Below are 18689 nucleotides of genomic sequence, written 5' to 3' on the forward strand. Positions count from 1 at the left end.
CTTGTGTGTGCCAGGCAGTTACCTCAGTTTCATTGAGCCAGTGTAGAATTCACTTTTGATACGCGACAATTGTTTGAGTGTTTGGTTTTCTACAAGGTAAGAACAGAGTGCACCGTTCCCAGCGGCACTGCAATGCTAGGTCGATGCGTGGAGAGAAAGGAGCAAGCTCCAAATTTCTGCCCTCATGCCAAAATCTGCTTAATATGTAGTCCTCATATAGAGGACATATCAGATATTAAACTGATAAGAACAGATACTACACTTGATCTTAGCCAAAAGGCCGAGAAGCGATAAGCCCCAAGTGTTGGATGTCCACGCCAAGCTCTTGGCACAAATCTCACTTGTTGTGGTACCCCGTTCGTAGGTGTGCATAACAATGGCTGCTGCTTATCACCTCCGCCCAAGCTCTCCTTTGTGGCGCTTGATTTCTGACCTAGACAGCTCTTTGACTTTTCACAATTTCATAAGGCTCAGCCATACAGCAAAGCCTGCCAAAATATATTCAACTCATGTTTGTTCCTCTCCACGGAAGTCTTTAGTAAAAGGCGAAAGACTTGTGCGTTATGAAGAGAAACCAGAGTCAGCATGGCCCTCTGTTGGAGAGCAGCAGAGGAGCCTCTCGGTCACAGAGTCACCACCTTCACGGTAGGCCTCTTTTGCTTTCCGCATGTCAGATCCCAGTATGCAACATTCCCAACCCGCCCCCATCTGCCAACCAAAATTATACACGTCTTTATTACCTCCTGCCCTGACTACTGTGATTGGCTTTTAAGCCTGCCTAAGCAATACATCCCTGAACCACTTACATTCGCTCCAAAATGCTGACTCTGGTTTCTCACCAAGTCTCCCAGAAGGTCTTGAGTGAAAGCAAGTTTCCATTCTTGACAAACGCTTCTAACTCAATTTGGAATCCAGTTCAAGCTCATTGTGACCCCGTGCATGGTCACGTCACTAAGCAGTGAGCCATCAGAGCGGTTTCACACACTTGTGTGTGCCAGGCCGTTACCTCACTTTCATTGAGCCAGTGTAGAATTCACTTTTGATACGCGACAATTGTTTGAGTGTTTGGTTTTCTACAAGGTAAGAACAGAGTGCACCGTTCCCAGCGGCACTGCAATGCTAGGTCGATGCGTGGAGAGAAAGGAGCAAGCTCCAAATTTCTGCCCTCATGCCAAAATCTGCTTAATATGTAGTCCTCATATAGAGGACATATCAGATATTAAACTGATAAGAACAGATACTACACTTGATCTTAGCCAAAAGGCCGAGAAGCGATAAGCCCAAGTGTTGATGTCCACGCCAAGCTCTTGGCACAATCTCACTTGTTGTGGTACCCTGTCGTAGGTGTGCATAACAATGGCTGCTGCTTATCACCTCCGCCAAGCTCTCCTTTGTGGCGCTTGATTTCTGACCTAGACAGCTCTTTGACTTTTCACAATTTCATAAGGCTCAGCCATACAGCAAAGCCTGCCAAAAATATATTCAACTCATGTTTGTTCCTCTCCACGGAAGTCTTTAGTAAAAGGCGAAAGACTTGTGCGTTATGAAGAGAAACCAGAGTCAGCATGGCCCTCTGTTGAGAGCAGCAGAGGAGCCTCTCGGTCACAGTCACCACCTTCACGGTAGGCTCCCTTGCTTTCCGCATGTCAGATCCCAGTATGCAACATTCCCAACCCGCTCCATCTGCCAACCAAAATTATACACGCCTTTATTACCTCCTGCCCTGACTACTGTGATTGGCTTTAAGCCTGCCTAAGCAATACATCCCTGAACCACTTACATTCGCTCCAAAATGCTGACTCTGGTTTCTCACCAAGTCTCCCAGAAGGTCTTGAGTGAAAGCAAGTTTCCATTCTTGACAAACGCTTCTAACTCAATTTGGAATCCAGTTCAAGCTCATTGTGACCCTGCATGGTCACGTCACTAAGCAGTGAGCCATCAGAGCGGTTTCACACACTTGTGTGTGCCAGGCCGTTACCTCACTTTCATTGAGCCAGTGTAGAATTCACTTTTGATACGCGACAATTGTTTGAGTGTTTGGTTTTCTACAGGTAAGAACAGAGTGCACCGCTCCCAGCGGCACTGCAATGCTAGGTCGATGCGTGGAGAGAAAGGAGCAAGCTCCAAATTTCTGCCCTCATGCCAAAAATCTGCTTAATATGTAGTCCTCATATAGAGGACATATCAGATATTAAACTGATAAGAACAGATTTTTTTTTTTTATTATTACAAAAACTTTCGTCAGTTAAATACAAATCAATACAAATCAAACATCACATATGATCATCCCTTAATACAACCTTCATCCCCAAATGTGCCCCTTTGCAGGTATAGAATGTTACTTTTTCCAAACCTACCCATTCCATGTTGCAAACTAAAAGGTGAAAAAAGTAAAAACAGTTCAAAGAACTCCTTGTGCCTTTCCTCTCTTTTTTCACCATATCCACCCAAACCCTCCTTTCCACCTCTCTAGGGCTGCATGTTTCCCCACTTCTCAATGTCCCTTTTGATGTTCCCTTTACATCTGCTTCCACCCTCCTCATTATCCCTTCCACCCCACTGTCTTTATCTGTCTTTATCAGGTCTTGCCTGGCCGACCAGATACTCCTCTTTGTTATACTTATAATCTTCCATATTGGGACATTAAAAGGACCATTCCCTGTGCCTAAACCTCTTTCAACCCTGGTCCAGGTCAGATATAATCCTGTGACTACCTGCCCTAGCCGTTCCCCCACTTTACCCCATACTACCCTTGCCACTGGACAGTCCCACATGACATGCCTGACCGTTTCCTCCCCTGAACAGGTTGTCCGAGGGCACGCCGGGGATCTTGCCAACCCATGCCGGTACATGGTTTCCCGCACTGGCAGGCATTTGTGCAGGCATAACCAATTTAGGTCTTTGAGCCCGTTGTCAAGCCCCCGTGGCTGTATCCCCCTCCAAATCTTTGACGGGGTCCCCACCACTGGAGGTGCGACTACTCCCTGACTGACCTCTCTGTAGAGGGCTCTGTGATTTATTTTTATGGCTGTGTCGGAGGCCTCAGGATGAGCCCGCAGCCACCTGGCTGCATGGTTGAAATGCCATGGCTGCTGCTCCACCCTGGGTGCCAAGTTGCTCCAGACCATCAACCCCCTAGCTTGGTATGCGAAATAGAGCCTCAGGAAGTAGCCTGAGGGGTGCTCTATCGGCAAGGATAGTTCTCTGCACAAGGATGAAACAAAATGCAGTCCAGCTTCAGCGGAGGTGTGGCACATCCTCCCTCCTGCTTCTATACCAGCCAGCATGCGAAACCTCGCCACATATTCATATCTACCACCCCATAGAATCCGACGAGGCGCATGAGAGGTCTCCTCATGCTGACTGGCATTGGGTATATGTATGCCAGATATAGGAGGGATGGCAGAACGTCTACCTTCAGTACAAGTACCTTCCCTATTAAAGTCAGGCACCTGCTCTTCCAGAGCGCAAGCTTCTTCTGGACTGCTGAAATACGCCCGGTCCAGTTGATTGTGGCACTGTGGGCTGTCTCAAAGCTGACCCCTAGTAATTTCAGTGGTCCTGTGCAGAGCGACAGCCCTCCCGGTACGTCCATCCTTTCTTTCCAGCGCCCAAAGAACTTGACCGAGGACTTGCACGATTCAGTTGTGCTCCAGACCCTGACCAAAATCCTGAAAATCTCCAAAGATCGGATCAGGCATGCATCACTGTCCAGCAGCAGTGTGGTGTCATCCGCATACTGTGACAGCTTGACCCGTAGGCCTCTGCTGCCGGGAACCAGGAAACCTTTCACCCCTGGGTCAGCCCGAATGGCTGCCGCCAGGGGCTCTATATAGAGGATGTAGAGCAGCGGTGAGAGTGGGCACCCCTGTCTTACCCCTGAGTGCAACCTGAAAACTTCCCCTAAGTGACCGTTGACTGACACTGTGCTCCCCACACCTGTGTATAATGTGCGCAACCATCCGACAAACCCCTTGTTAAAGCCTAGCCTTTCCAATACCCTAAACATAAAGCCCCAGTGAACCCTGTCAAAGGCCTTTGCCTGGTCGAGACCAACCACCATAAGTGGCAGGTGTCTGTCTTTCGCCCAAGCGGCAGCGTCTCGTATGAGCTGGAGATTCCATCTCACCGAGCGCCCCGCCACCCCGCATGTTTGGTCCACATGGACCACGTGTGGAAGGGCTGTGCCTAGACGATCGGCTAGGACCTTTGCCAGAAGCTTATAATCCACACACAGCATGGACAGTGGCCGCCAGTTGCCGAGGTCGGTGCCGTCCCCCTTTTTAAACAGAAGGGAGATCACTCCTGTAGCCATAGTCCCTCCCATTACACCTGTGAGAAGTACTGCGGACAACACCTCCAACACTACCGGCCCGAGAATCTCCCAGAACTTGAGATAAAACTCCACCGGCAGTCCGTCGATGCCCGGCACCTTCCGCTTGTTCATTTTACAGAGGGCACCCTCGAGCTCTTTGAGGGTGAGCGGGGCCTCCAACGCCTGCGCTATGTCTGACGGCACCTGCTTGGTCAGTAAGTCCAGGAAAGTCCCCCCTCCCCCTACATCTACCTCTTTCTCCTGGAAGCTTGTGCGGTAGTGGTCAGTAGCGGCACTCACCATCTCACCTGCTTCCGACACCACCCTTCCCTGCATGTCCCTGATCCCGGTCTGTACCTGTCTTTTCCTGTCAGCCCGTATTGAGCCGAAGAAAGCGGCGGAACATGTCTCGTGCTTCTCCAGGAAACTTCGGCGCCTGCAACAGGTAGGCCCGGCCCTGCCTCAAAGACCTCCTTAAGCTTTACTTTGAGGAAGTCACAAGCCCGCTGATTTACAGTGCTGCCGCAGTTTCCTTTGCTGTACTCGAGCTCGAGGAGGCGCTGTAAGCGAAACACCTCCCTCTTGGCCAACCTCACCTTCCTTTTACAGTACTTATCGCAAAACACTTTTATCCGTTTCTTGGCTACTTCCCACCACTCCATCACCCCAGGACACATTGGTCTCAGTCCTAGAAGGTTTTTGAAAAACAGTACGAAACCTTGTTTGAACTTGTCTTCCTCTAATACACTAATATTGAGGCGCCAGTACCCCCGCCCGAAAACAGGCAGGCACAGGCGCACCTCAAACAGCAGCCCATCATGGTCAGAGAAGAACACAGGGAGCCGTCGACCTGACACCAGACTCAAAGACTTTTCTACAAACACGTAGTCCAGACGTCTAAACGTTCCACGTGAGTTACGCCATGTGGGACCATCTACCAGTGGCCTGACCATCCTCCCCCCATCTACTAGCCCGTGTCTGGCCATCAGGTGGGAGATATAACTATCGCTGGTGTCCCCCCCCTTACCTAACTGCACATTGAAATCCCCCCCTACAATTACCTGCCTATTGGTGGCCAGGTGTGGCTCTACTAACTCAAACATTTCTCGTCGTTCCCTCTGAGTTTGTGGTCCATACACCACAAAAACCTCAGCTTGCTTGTCCCCATGTGATGTCAGCACCCATTATCCTGCCTTGAACAATTATGAAAACATCCTCCACCCTAATCTCTTTAACACCAAACAAAATCCCGACACCTGTAGAGTGGACCCCCCCCACACTCCAGATTGAGTCCCCTTTCGTCCACTCCCTTGAGAATTTTGCAACATCCCCCTTGTCCCGTAAATGAACCTCCTGCAATAAACAAATTTGAACATGCAGCTGGTCCACAAAATCATAAACAACCCTTCTTTTAACCGCGTCCCTCATTCCTCTTACATTTAATGAAAGAATTTTAACTGCAGTCATTATAATTTGTATTTTTAAAGTCTTTACCGTACCAAAACACCCCAAAAAAAACTCCCTACAGCAAGAAGAGGTCCTCACTGTCCATCTGTTCCCCCCAGGAAAAGGGCACTGGATTAGGCGATGTTGATGGCCTGTTGGGTCCCTCATATGCATCCTCCCCCAAAGGGGATGGTATATTGAGCAGGTCTGGAGGTAACTCCAGCTCCAACCCCAAACCTACGGCGAGCAGATCACCTGGATCTCCTCCGCTCTGCTCCGTAGCCTCTCCACCCTCCCCTAGCCCTGTGTTGCCCCCTTCCCGCTCCTGATGTCCTCCTCCTCTGCAGCCCTTCTTGCTGCCCTACCCCCATCCATCCCACCATCAGCCCCCTTCTCTTGGTCCTGTCCTCTGCCCCGTTGCCTTCCCCTTTGATTTTACTATGGCCCCCTCCTTACTCTCTCCGCTTCTAATTGTCTTCCTGCTCCAAAGCCTGCGATCCTTTCCGTGCCCCTTCTTGACCTTGGAGGTGGGTGGACCTGGGTTGATGGGAGGAAATCCCTCTGCGTTGTCACGGGCACCTGGGCTCGCTTTCCCAGTGGCCTTCCGGTTGTTCCTTTCTCCAGGGGGGCTTCCTCTGTTCCCCCTTAGAAAGATCCGTTGCTGGCTCTGCCTGTATTGGTGTGCTTGAGCCATTCCCTGCAGGCACGGGTCCCATTCCTGGATCCTTGGCTTTTTCCGGCTCTCCAGTGGACTTGGCCACTTCCGCGAAGGTCCTCCTTCGGCTAGGGCAGTTGCGGTACAGATGGCCCAGTCCCCCACATCCATGACAGGCCTTGGGCCCCGTGCAGTCTTTGGCCTCATGGCCCCCTTGGCCACAGGTACGGCAGCAGGCTCCGGAACAGCCTGCCTCTGTATGGCCAGACTGCCTGCAACGCCGACAGAAAGCTGGTTGCCGGGCGTAAAACAGGTAACCGCGATCCCCACCAAGGCTGAAAAGAGCGGGTGGATGCTTCAGTCCTCCAGGACCTTCTGGGTCAGGGTTCAGCAGCACCTGAAACTGCCTTCTTCCTGTCCAGAATCCCCTCGTGTCTTTTAGATACCTAGCACTAGTCACCACTTCTCCGTGCTGTCCCAAAAAAGCAGCTAGTGCTCGGTCGGTGACGAAGGGGTTGTAAGTGTGCACCGTGACCGTTCTGAAATTTGGTCTGTCCAGGTTCAGGATCTTGTAACCGGCCATGAATCTTTTCCCAGCCTCCTTTCTACAGGCTTCAGCCACTCTTGAATACACGTCCTCGCTTACCAGGGTAACGTCGAAGGCTTTTTCTGGCTGGTTCCACTGGATACAGTACACATCTTCTACCTTCAGACTCAGTTGTTCCATGATGACATTTTTGCAGAACCAGTCTCTCGACATCAGAAGTTCCTCCACTGGTTGCACCTGGAAGCGTATCGTGTACCTCACCCCAACCTTTGGGCTTGTCTGGTCCTTGGTCATCTTTGTGTCGGTTGTGTTCCTTCTTTGTTAAGCTTTGTCTCCGTCTCTCCAATCAATCTTAGCCAAAAGGCCGAGAAGCGATAAGCCCCAAGAGTTGGATGTCCACACCAAGCTCTTGGCACAAATCTCACTTGTTGTGGTACCCCGTTCGTAGGTGTGCATAACAATGGCTGCTGCTTATCACCTCCGCCCAAGCTCTCCTTTGTGGCGCTTGATTTCTGACCTAGACAGCTCTTTGACTTTTCACAATTTCATAAGGCTCAGCCATACAGCAAAGCCTGCCAAAATATATTCAACTCATGTTTGTTCCTTTCCACGGAAGTCTTTAGTAAAAGGCGAAAGACTTGTGCGTTATGAAGAGAAACCAGAGTCAGCATGGCCCTCTGTTGGAGAGCAGCAGAGGAGCCTCTCGGTCACAGTCACCACCTTCACGGTAGGCCTCTCTTTGCTTTCCGCATGTCAGATCCCAGTATGCAACATTCCCAACCCGCCCCATCTGCCAACCAAAATTATACACGCTTTTATTACCTCCTGCCCTGACTACTGTGATTGGCTTTAAGCCTGCCTAAGCAATACATCCTGAACCACTTACATTCGCTCCAAAATGCTGACTCTGGTTTCTCACCAAGTCTCCCAGAAGGTCTTGAGTGAAAGCAAGTTTCCATTCTTGACAAACGCTTCTAACTCAATTTGGAATCCAGTTCAAGCTCATTGTGACCGTGCATGGTCACGCCACTAAGCAGTGAGCCATCAGAGCGGTTTCACACACTTGTGTGTGCCAGGCCGTTACCTCAGTTTCATTGAGCCAGTGTAGAATTCACTTTTGATACGCGACAATTGTTTGAGTGTTTGGTTTTCTACAAGGTAAGAACAGAGTGCACCGTTCCCAGCGGCACTGCAATGCTAGGTCGATGCGTGGAGAAAGGAGCAAGCTCCAAATTACTGCCCTCATGCCAAAAATCTGCTTAATATGTAGTCCTCATATAGAGGACATATCAGATATTAAACTGATAAGAACAGATACTACACTTGATCTTAGCCAAAAGGCCGAGAAGCGATAAGCCCCAAGTGTTGGATGTCCACGCCAAGCTCTTGGCACAAATCTCACTTGTTGTGGTACCCCGTCTGTAGGTGTGCATAACAATGGCTGCTGCTTATCACCTCCGCCCAAGCTCTCCTTTGTGGCGCTTGATTTCTGACCTAGACAGCTCTTTGACTTTTCACAATTTCATAAGGCTCAGCCATACAGCAAAGCCTACAAAATATATTCAACTCATGTTTGTTCCTCTCCACGGAAGTCTTTAGTAAAAGGCGAAAGACTTGTGCGTTATGAAGAGAAACCAGAGTCAGCATGGCCCTCTGTTGGAGAGCAGCAGAGGAGCCTCTCGGTCACAGTCACCACCTTCACGGTAGGCCTCTCTTTGCTTTCCGCATGTCAGATCCCAGTATGCAACATTCCTAACCCGCCCCATCTGCCAACCAAAATTATACACGTCTTTATTACCTCCTGCCCTGACTACTGTGATTGGCTTTTAAGCCTGCCTAAGCAATACATCCCTGAACCACTTACATTCGCTCCAAAATGCTGACTCTGGTTTCTCACCAAGTCTCCCAGAAGGTCTTGAGTGAAAGCAAGTTTCCATTCTTGACAAACGCTTCTAACTCAATTTGGAATCCAGTTCAAGCTCATTGTGACCCCTGCATGGTCACGTCACTAAGCAGTGAGCCATCAGAGCGGTTTCACACACTTGTGTGCAGGTCATACCTCTGTTTCATTGAGCCAGTGTAGAATTCACTTTTGATACGCGACAATTGTTTGAGTGTTTGGTCTTCTACAAGGTAAGAACAGAGTGCACCGTGCCCAGCGGCACTGCAATGCTAGGTCGATGCGGGAGAGAAAGGAGCAAGCTCCAAATTACTGCCCTCATGCCAAAAATCTGCTTAATATGTAGTCCTCATATAGAGGACATATCAGATATTAAACTGATAAGAACAGATACTACACTTGATCTTAGCCAAAAGGCCGAGAGTGATAAGCCCCAAGTGTTGGATGTCCACGCCAAGCTCTTGGCACAAATCTCACTTGTTGTGGTACCCCGTTCGTAGGTGTGCATAACAATGGCTGCTGCTTATCACCTCCGCCCAAGCTCCCTTTGTGGCGCTTGATTTCTGACCTAGACAGCTCTTTGACTTCTCACAATTTCATAAGGCTCAGCCATACAGCAAAGCCTGCCAAAAATATATTCAACTCATGTTTGTTCCTCTTCACGGAAGTCTTTAGTAAAAGGCGAAAGACTTGTGCGTTATGAAGAGAAACCAGAGTCAGCATGGCCCTCTGTTGGAGAGCAGCAGAGGAGCCTCTCGGTCACAGTCACCACCTTCACGGTAGGCCTCTCTTTGCTTTCCGCATGTCAGATCCCAGTATGCAACATTCCCAACCCGCCCCATCTGCCAACCAAAATTATACACGTCTTTATTACCTCCTGCCCTGACTACTGTGATTGGCTTTAAGCCTGCCTAAGCAATACATCCCTGAACCACTTACATTCGCTCCAAAATGCTGACTCTGGTTTCTCACCAAGTCTCCCAGAAGGTCTTGAGTGAAAGCAAGTTTCCATTCTTGACAACGCTTCTAACTCAATTTGGAATCCAGTTCAGCTCATTGTGACCCCGCATGGTCACGTCACTAAGCAGTGAGCCATCAGAGCGGTTTCACACACTTGTGTGTGCCAGGCCGTTACCTCAGTCTTTATTGAGCCAGTGTAGAATTCACTTTTGATACGCGACAATTGTTTGAGTGTTTGGTTTTCTACAAGGTAAGAACAGAGTGCACCGTTCCCAGCGGCACTGCAATGCTAGGTCGATGCGTGGAGAGAAAGGAGCAAGCTCCAAATTACTGCCCCTCATGCCAAAAATCTGCTTAATATGTAGTCCTCATATAGAGGACATATCAGATATTAAACTGATAAGAACAGATACTACACTTGATCTTAGCCAAAAGGCCGAGAAGCGATAAGCCCCAAGTGTTGGATGTCCACGCCAAGCTCTTGGCACAAATCTCACTTGTTGTGGTACCCGTTCGTAGGTGTGCATAACAATGGCTGCTGCTTATCACCTCCGCCCAAGCTCTCCTTTGTGGCGCTTGATTTCTGACCTAGACAGCTCTTTGACTTTTCACACTTCATAAGGCTCAGCCATACAGCAAAGCCTGCCAAAATATATTCAACTCATGTTTGTTCCTCTCCATGGAAGTCTTTAGTAAAAGGCGAAAGACTTGTGCGTTATGAAGAGAAACCAGAGTCAGCATGGCCCTCTGTTGGAGAGCAGCAGAGGAGCCTCTCGGTCACAGTCACCACCTTCACGGTAGGCCTCTCTTTGCTTTCCGCATGTCAGATCCCAGTATGCAACATTCCCAACCCGCCCCCATCTGCCAACCAAAATTATACACGTCTTTATTACCTCCTGCCCTGACTACTGTGATTGGCTTTTAAGCCTGCCTAAGCAATACATCCCTGAACCACTTACATTCACTCCAAAATGCTGACTCTGGTTTCTCACCAAGTCTCCCAGAAGGTCTTGAGTGAAAGCAAGTTTCCATTCTTGACAAACGCTTCTAACTCAATTTGGAATCCAGTTCAAGCTCATTGTGACCCCGTGCATGGTCACGTCACTAAGCAGTGAGCCATCAGAGCGGTTTCACACACTTGTGTGTGCCAGGCCGTTACCTCAGTTTCATTGAGCCAGTGTAGAATTCACTTTTGATACGCGACAATTGTTTCAGTGTTTGGTTTTCTACAAGGTAAGAACAGAGTGCACCGCTCCCAGCGGCACTGCAATGCTAGGTCGATGCGTGGAGAGAAAGGAGCAAGCTCCAAATTTCTGCCCTCATGCCAAAAATCTGCTTAATATGTAGTCCTCATATAGAGGACATATCAGATATTAAACTGATAAGAACAGATACTACACTTGATCTTAGCCAAAAGGCCGGAAGCGATAAGCCCCAAGTATTGGATGTCCACGCCAAGCTCTTGGCACAAATCTCACTTGTTGTGGTACCCGCTCGTAGGTGTGCATAACAATGGCTGCTGCTTATCACCTCCGCCCAAGCTCTCCTTTGTGGCGCTTGATTTCTGACCTAGACAGCTCTTTGACTTTTCACAATTTCATAAGGCTCAGCCATACAGCAAAGCCTGCAAAAATATATTCAACTCATGTTTGTTCCTCTCCACGGAAGTCTTTAGTAAAAGGCGAAAGACTTGTGCGTTATGAAGAGAAACCAGAGTCAGCATGGCCCTCTGTTGGAGAGCAGCAGAGGAGCCTCTCGGTCACAGTCACCACCTTCACGGTAGGCCTCTTGCTTCCGCATGTCAGATCCCAGTATGCAACATTCCCAACCCGCCCCCATCTGCCAACCAAAATTATACACGTCTTTATTACCTCCTGCCCTGACTACTGTGATTGGCTTTTAAGCCTGCCTAACAATACATCCCTGAACCACTTACATTCGCTCCAAAATGCTGACTCTGGTTTCTCACCAAGTCTCCCAGAAGGTCTTGAGTGAAAGCAAGTTTCCATTCTTGACAAACGCTTCTAACTCAATTTGAATCCAGTTCAAGCTCATTGTGACCCTGCATGGTCACGTCACTAAGCAGTGAGCCATCAGGCGGTTTCACACACTTGTGTGTGCCAGGCCGCATCTCAGTTTCATTGAGCCAGTGTAGAATTCACTTTTGATACGCGACAGTTGTTTGAGTGTTTGGTTTTCTACAAGGTAAGAACAGAGTGCACCGCTCCCAGCAGCACTGCAATGCTAGGTCGATGCGTGGAGAGAAAGGAGCAAGCTCCAAATTACTGCCCTCATGCCAAAATTGTAATATGTAGTCCTCATATAGAGGACATATCAGATATTAAACTGATAAGAACAGATTTTTTTTTTTTTTTATTATTACAAAAACTTTCGTCAGTTAAATACAAATCAATACAAATCAAACATCACGTATGATCATCCCTAATACAACCTTCATCCCCAAATGTGCCCTTTGCAGGTATAGAATGTTACTTTTTCCAAACCTACCCATTCCATGTTGCAAAACTAAAAGGTGAAAAAAGTAAAACAGTTCAAAGAACTCCTTGTGCCTTCCTCTCTTTTCACCATATCCACCCAAACCCTCCTTTCCACCTCTCTAGGGCTGCATGTTTCCACTTCTCAATGTCCCTTTTGATGTTCCCCTTTACATCTGCTTCACCCTCCTCATTATCCCTTCCACCCCACTGTCTTTATCTGTCTTTATCAGGTCTTGCCTGGCCGACCAGATACTCCTCTTTGTTATACTTATAATCTTCCATATTGGGACATTAAAAGGACCATTCCTGTGCCTAAACCTCTTTCAACCCTGGTCCAGGTCAGATGAAATCCTGTGACTACCTGCCCAGCCGTTCCCCACTTTACCCCATACTACCTCTTGCCACTGGACAGTCCCACATGACATGCCTGACTGTTTCCCTGAACAGGTTGTCCGAGGGCACGCCGGGATCTTGCCAACCCATGCCGGTACATGGTTTCCGCACTGGCAGGCATTTGTGCAGGCATAACTAATTTAGGTCTTTGAGCCCGTTGTCAAGCCCCCGTGGCTGTATCCCCCTCCAAATCTTTGACGGGGTCCCCACCACTGGAGGTGCGACTACTCCCTGACTGACCTCTCTGTAGAGGGCTCTGTGATTTATTTTTATGGCTGTGTCGGAGGCCTCAGGATGAGCCCGCAGCCACCTGGCTGCATGGTTGAAATGCCATGGCTGCTGCTCCACCCTGGGTGCCAAGTTGCTCCAGACCATCAACCCCCTAGCTTGGTATGCGAAATAGAGCCTCAGGAAGTAGCCTGAGGGGTGCTCTATCGGCAAGGATAGTTCTCTGCACAAGGATGAAACAAAAATGCAGTCCAGCTTCAGCGGGAGGTGTGGCACATCCCTCCCTCCTGCTTCTATACCAGCCAGCATGCGAAACCTCGCCACATATTCATATCTACCACCCCATAGGAATCCGAACACGAGGCGCATGAGAGGTCTCCTCATGCTGACTGGCAGTGGGTATATGTATGCCAGATATAGGAGGGATGGCAGAACGTCTACCTTCAGTACAAGTACCTTCCCTATTAAAGTCAGGCACCTGCTCTTCCAGAGCGCAAGCTTCTTCTGGACTGCTGAAATACGCCCGGTCCAGTTGATTGTGGCACTGTGGGCTGTCTCAAAGCTGACCCCTAGTAATTTCAGTGGTCCTGTGCAGAGCGACAGCCCTCCCGGTACGTCCATCCTTTCTTTCCAGCGCCCAAAGAACTTGACCGAGGACTTGGCACGATTCAGTTGTGCTCCAGACCCCCGACCAAAATCATGGAAAATCTCCAAAGATCGGATCAGGCATGCATCACTGTCCAGCAGCAGTGTGGTGTCATCCGCATACTGTGACAGCTTGACCCGTAGGCCTCTGCTGCCGGGAACCAGGAAACCTTTCACCCCTGGGTCAGCCGGTCGATTGGCGCCAGGGCTCTATATAGAGGATGTAGAGCAGCGGTGAGAGTGGGCACCCCTGTCTTACCCCTGAGTGCAACCTGAAAACTTCCCCTAAGTGACCGTTGACTGACACTGTGCTCCCCACACCTGTGTATAATGTGCGCAACCATCCGACAAACCCCTTGTTAAAGCCTAGCCTTTCCAATACCCTAAACATAAAGCCCCAGTGAACCCTGTCAAAGGCCTTTGCCTGGTCGAGACCAACCACCATAAGTGGCAGGTGTCTGTCTTTCGCCCAAGCGGCAGCGTCTCGTATGAGCTGGAGATTCCATCTCACCGAGCGCCCCGCCACCCCGCATGTTTGGTCCACATGGACCACGTGTGGAAGGGCTGTGCCTAGACGATCGGCTAGGACCTTTGCCAGAAGCTTATAATCCACACACAGCATGGTCAGTGGCCGCCAGTTGCCGAGGTCGGTGCCGTCTTCCTTTTAAACAGAAGGGAGATCACTCCTGCAGCCATAGTCCCTCCCATTACACTCTGTGAGAAGTACTGCGGACAACACCTCCAACACTACCGGCCCGAGAATCTCCCAGAACTTGAGATAAAACTCCACCGCAGTCCGTCGATGCCGGCACCTTCCGCTTGTTCATATTTCAGAGGGCACCTCGAGCTCTTTGAGGGTGAGCGGGGCCTCCAACGCCTGCGCTATGTCTGACGGCACCTGCTTGGTCAGTAAGTCCAGGAAAGTCCCCCCTCCCCCTACATCTACCTCTTTCTCCTGGAAGCTTGTGCGGTAGTGGTCAGTAGCGGCACTCACCATCTCACCTGCTTCCGACACCACCCTTCCCTGCATGTCCCTGATCCCGGTCTGTACCTGTCTTTTCCTGTCAGCCCGTATTGAGCCGAAGAAAGCGGCGGAACATGTCTCGTGCTTCTCCAGGAAACTTCGGCGCGCCTGCAACAGGTAGGCCTGGGCCCTGCCCTCAAAGACCTCCTTAAGCTTTACTTTGAGGAAGTCACAAGCCCGCTGATTTACAGTGCTGCCGCAGTTTCCTTTGCTGTACTCGAGCTCGAGGAGGCGCTGTAAGCGAAACACCTCCCTCTTGGCCAACCTCACCTTCCTTTTACAGTACTTATCGCAAAACACTTTTATCCGTTTCTTGGCTACTTCCCACCACTCCATCACCCCAGGACACATTGGTCTCAGTCCTAGAAGGTTTTTGAAAAACAGTACGAAACCTTGTTTGAACTTGTCTTCCTCTAATACACTAATATTGAGGCGCCAGTACCCCCGCCCGAAAACAGGCAGGCACAGGCGCACCTCAAACAGCAGCCCATCATGGTCAGAGAAGAACACAGGGAGCCGTCGACCTGACACCAGACTCAAAGACTTTTCTACAAACACGTAGTCCAGACGTCTAAACGTTCCACGTGAGTTACGCCATGTGGGACCATCTACCAGTGGCCTGACCATCCTCCCCCCATCTACTAGCCCGTGTCTGGCCATCAGGTGGGAGATATAACTATCGCTGGTGTCCCCCCCCTTACCTAACTGCACATTGAAATCCCCCTACAATTACCTGCCTATTGGTGGCCAGGTGTGGCTCTACTAACTCAAACATTTCTCGCGTTCCTCTGAGTTTGTGGTCCATACACCACAAAACCCTCAGCTTGCTTGTCCCCCATGTGATGTCAGCACCCATTATCCTGCCTTGAACAATTTTGAAAACATCCTCCACCTAATCTCTTTAACACCAAACAAAATCCCGACACCTGTAGAGTGGACCCCCCCCACACTCCAGATTGAGTCCCCTTTCGTCCACTCCCTTGAGAATTTTGCAACATCCCCCTTGTCCCGTAAATGAACCTCCTGCAATAAACAAATTTGAACATGCAGCTGGTCCACAAAATCATAAACAACCCTTCTTTTAACCGCGTCCCTCATTCCTCTTACATTTAATGAAAGAATTTTAACTGCAGTCATTATAATTTGTATTTTTAAAGTCTTTACCGTACCAAAACACCCCAAAAAAAACTCCCTACAGCAAGAAGAGGTCCTCACTGTCCATCTGTTCCCCCCAGGAAAAGGGCACTGGATTAGGCGATGTTGATGGCCTGTTGGGTCCCTCATATGCATCCTCCCCCAAAGGGGATGGTATATTGAGCAGGTCTGGAGGTAACTCCAGCTCCAACCCCAAACCTACGGCGAGCAGATCACCTGGATCTCCTCCGCTCTGCTCCGTAGCCTCTCCACCCTCCCCTAGCCCTGTGTTGCCCCCTTCCCGCTCCTGATGTCCTCCCTCCTCTGCAGCCCTTCTTTGCTGCCCTACCCCCCCATCCATCCCACCATCAGCTCCCTTCTCTTGGTCCTGTCCCTCTGCCCCGTTGCCTTCCCCCTTTGATTTTTACTATGGCCCTCCTTACTCTCTCCGCTTCTAATTGTCTTCCTGGCCCAAAGCCTGCATCCTTTCCGTGCCCCTTCTTGACCTTGGAGGTGGGTGGACCTGGGCTGATGGGAGGAAATCCCCTGCGTTGTCACGGGCACCTGGGCTTCGCTTTCCCAGTGGCCCTTCCGGTTGTTCCTTTCTCCAGGGGGCTTCTCTGTCCCCTTAGAAAGATCCGTTGCTGGCTCTGCCTGTATTGGTGTGCTTGAGCCATTCCCTGCAGGCACGGGTCCCATTCCTGGATCCTTGGCTTTTCCCGGGCTCCTCCAGTGGACTTGGCCACTTCCATGGCGGTCCTCCTTCGGCTAGGGCAGTTACGGTACAGATGGCCCAGTCCCCACATCCATGACAGGCCTTGGGCCCCTGCAGTCTTTGGCCTCATGGCCCCCTTGGCCACAGGTACGGCAGCAGGCTCCGAACAGCCTGCCTCTGTATGGCCAGACTGCCTGCAACGCCGACAGAACGCTGGTTGCCGGGAGAAACAGGTAACCGCGATCCCCACCAAGGCTGAAAAGAGCGGGTGGATGCTTCAGTCCTCCAGGACCTTCTGGGTCAGGGTTCAGCAGCACCTGAAACTGCCTTCTTCCTGTCCAGAATCCCTCGTGTCTTTTAGATACCTAGCACTAGTCACCACTTCTCCGTGCTGTCCCAAAAAAGCAGCTAGTGCTCGGTCGGTGACGAAGGGCTAGAAGTGTGCACGCGACCGCTCTGAAATTTGGTCTGTCCAGGTTCAGGATCTTGTAACCGGCCATGAATCTTTCCCAGCCTCCTTTCTACAGGCTTCAGCCACTTGAATACACATCCTCGCTTACCAGGGTAACGCCGAAGGCTTTTTCTGGCTGGTTCCACTGGATACAGTCACATCTTCGACCTTCAGACTCAGTTGTTCCATGATGACCTTTTTGCAGAACCAGTCTCTCGACATCATAAGTTCCTCCACTGGTTCCACCTGGAAGCGTATCGTGTACCTCACCCCAACCTTTGGGCTTGTCTGGTCCTTGGTCATCTTTGTGTCGATTGTGTTCCTTCTTTGTTAAGCTTTGTCTCCGTCTCTCCAATCTCAATCTTAGCCAAAAGGCCGAGAGATAAGCCCCAAGTGTTGATGTCCACGCCAAGCTCTTGGCACAAATCTCACTTGTTGTGGTACCCTGCTCGTAGGTGTGCATAACAATGGCTGCTGCTTATCACCTCCGCCTCAGCCTCCTTGTGGCGCTTGATTTCTGACCTAGACAGCTCTTTGACTTTTCACACTTCATAAGGCTCAGCCATACAGCAAAGCCTGCCAAAATATATTCAACTCATGTTTGTTCCTCTCCACGGAAGTCTTTAGTAAAAGGCGAAAGACTTAGGCAGTATGAAGAGAAACCAGAGTCAGCATGGCCTCTGTTGAGAGCAGCAGAGGAGTCTCGGTCACAGTCACCACCTTCACGGTAGGCCTCTCTTTGCTTTCCGCATGTCAGATCCTAGTATGCAACATTCCAACCCGACCCCATCTGCCAACCAAAATTATACACGTCTTTATTACCTCCTGCCCTGACTACTGTGATTGGCTTTAAGCCTGCTCAAGCAATACATCCCTGAACCACTTACATTCGCTCCAAAATGCTGACTTGGTTTCTCACCAAGTCTCCCAGAAGGTCTTGAGGAAAGCAAGTTTCATTCTGACAAACGCTTCTAACTCAATTTGAATCCAGTTCAAGCTCATTGTGACCCCGTGCATGGTCACGCCACTAAGCAGTGAGCCATCAGAGCGGTTTCACACACTTGTGTGTGCCAGGCCGTTACCTCAGTTTCATTGAGCCAGTGTAGAATTCACTTTGATACGCGACAATTGTTTGAGTGTTTGGTTTTCTACAAGGTAAGAACAGAGTGCACCGTTCCCAGCGGCACTGCAATGCTAGGTCGATGCGTGGAGAGAAAGGAGCAAGCTCCAAAATTACTGCCCTCATGCCAAAATTGCTTAATATGTAGTCCTCATATAGAGGACATATCAGATATTAAACTGATAAGAACAGATACTACACTTGATCTTAGCCAAAAGGCCGAGAAGCGATAAGCCCCAAGTGTTGGATGTCCACGCCAAGCTCTTGGCACAAATCTCACTTGTTGTGGTACCCTGCTCTGTAGGTGTGCATAACAATGGCTGCTGCTTATCACCTCCGCCTGCCTCCTTTGTGGCGCTTGATTTCTGACCTAGACAGCTCTTTGACTTTTCACACTCTATAAGGCTCAGCCATACAGCAAAGCCTCACAAAAATATATTCAACTCATGTTTGTTCCTCTCCACGGAAGTCTTTAGTAAAAGGCGAAAGACTTGTGCGTTATGAAGAGAAACCAGAGTCAGCATGGCCCTCTGTTGGAGAGCAGCAGAGGAGCCTCTCGGTCACAGTCACCACCTTCACGGTAGGCCTCTCTTGCTTTCCGCATGTCAGATCCCAGTATGCAACATTCCAACCCGCCCCATCTGCCAACCAAAATTAT

The 18689-nt window shown here is 49.9% G+C and overlaps 17 non-coding genes and 1 pseudogene across 17 annotated transcripts; all 18 read right to left on the reverse strand.

Moving 5' to 3' along the window:
- Positions 1-102: 102 nt before the first annotated feature.
- Positions 103-292, reverse strand: LOC124854006. Its single transcript, XR_007034297.1, has one exon. It is a non-coding gene; the product is annotated as a U2 spliceosomal RNA (small nuclear RNA).
- A 179-nt stretch (positions 293-471) lies between these two features.
- On the reverse strand, positions 472-583 carry LOC124853282. The gene has a single exon (XR_007033625.1). It is a non-coding gene; the product is annotated as a U5 spliceosomal RNA (small nuclear RNA).
- Positions 584-1086: 503 nt separating this feature from the next.
- LOC124854016 lies at positions 1087-1276 on the reverse strand. Its single transcript, XR_007034303.1, has one exon. It is a non-coding gene; the product is annotated as a U2 spliceosomal RNA (small nuclear RNA).
- A 174-nt stretch (positions 1277-1450) lies between these two features.
- Positions 1451-1563, reverse strand: LOC124853165. Its single transcript, XR_007033508.1, has one exon. It is a non-coding gene; the product is annotated as a U5 spliceosomal RNA (small nuclear RNA).
- Positions 1564-2057: 494 nt separating this feature from the next.
- LOC124853021 lies at positions 2058-2239 on the reverse strand. The gene has a single exon (XR_007033431.1). It is a non-coding gene; the product is annotated as a U2 spliceosomal RNA (small nuclear RNA).
- A 5279-nt stretch (positions 2240-7518) lies between these two features.
- LOC124853351 lies at positions 7519-7630 on the reverse strand. Its single transcript, XR_007033694.1, has one exon. It is a non-coding gene; the product is annotated as a U5 spliceosomal RNA (small nuclear RNA).
- A 497-nt stretch (positions 7631-8127) lies between these two features.
- On the reverse strand, positions 8128-8316 carry LOC124854088. Its single transcript, XR_007034337.1, has one exon. It is a non-coding gene; the product is annotated as a U2 spliceosomal RNA (small nuclear RNA).
- A 176-nt stretch (positions 8317-8492) lies between these two features.
- Positions 8493-8606, reverse strand: LOC124853260. The gene has a single exon (XR_007033603.1). It is a non-coding gene; the product is annotated as a U5 spliceosomal RNA (small nuclear RNA).
- A 496-nt stretch (positions 8607-9102) lies between these two features.
- Positions 9103-9293, reverse strand: LOC124854245. Its single transcript, XR_007034489.1, has one exon. It is a non-coding gene; the product is annotated as a U2 spliceosomal RNA (small nuclear RNA).
- A 176-nt stretch (positions 9294-9469) lies between these two features.
- Positions 9470-9582, reverse strand: LOC124853153. Its single transcript, XR_007033496.1, has one exon. It is a non-coding gene; the product is annotated as a U5 spliceosomal RNA (small nuclear RNA).
- Positions 9583-10079: 497 nt separating this feature from the next.
- Positions 10080-10271, reverse strand: LOC124853198. Its single transcript, XR_007033541.1, has one exon. It is a non-coding gene; the product is annotated as a U2 spliceosomal RNA (small nuclear RNA).
- A 177-nt stretch (positions 10272-10448) lies between these two features.
- Positions 10449-10560, reverse strand: LOC124853370. Its single transcript, XR_007033713.1, has one exon. It is a non-coding gene; the product is annotated as a U5 spliceosomal RNA (small nuclear RNA).
- Positions 10561-11062: 502 nt separating this feature from the next.
- LOC124854126 lies at positions 11063-11252 on the reverse strand. Its single transcript, XR_007034375.1, has one exon. It is a non-coding gene; the product is annotated as a U2 spliceosomal RNA (small nuclear RNA).
- A 175-nt stretch (positions 11253-11427) lies between these two features.
- LOC124853252 lies at positions 11428-11542 on the reverse strand. The gene has a single exon (XR_007033595.1). It is a non-coding gene; the product is annotated as a U5 spliceosomal RNA (small nuclear RNA).
- A 492-nt stretch (positions 11543-12034) lies between these two features.
- Positions 12035-12215, reverse strand: LOC124853058 (annotated as a pseudogene).
- A 5255-nt stretch (positions 12216-17470) lies between these two features.
- On the reverse strand, positions 17471-17582 carry LOC124853474. Its single transcript, XR_007033816.1, has one exon. It is a non-coding gene; the product is annotated as a U5 spliceosomal RNA (small nuclear RNA).
- A 490-nt stretch (positions 17583-18072) lies between these two features.
- Positions 18073-18262, reverse strand: LOC124854201. Its single transcript, XR_007034447.1, has one exon. It is a non-coding gene; the product is annotated as a U2 spliceosomal RNA (small nuclear RNA).
- Positions 18263-18435: 173 nt separating this feature from the next.
- LOC124853159 lies at positions 18436-18551 on the reverse strand. Its single transcript, XR_007033502.1, has one exon. It is a non-coding gene; the product is annotated as a U5 spliceosomal RNA (small nuclear RNA).
- Between the last annotated feature and the right edge of the window lie 138 nt (positions 18552-18689).

Source organism: Hippoglossus stenolepis, chromosome 10, assembly GCF_022539355.2.
Source record: "Hippoglossus stenolepis isolate QCI-W04-F060 chromosome 10, HSTE1.2, whole genome shotgun sequence".
Classification (NCBI taxonomy): domain Eukaryota; kingdom Metazoa; phylum Chordata; class Actinopteri; order Pleuronectiformes; family Pleuronectidae; genus Hippoglossus; species Hippoglossus stenolepis.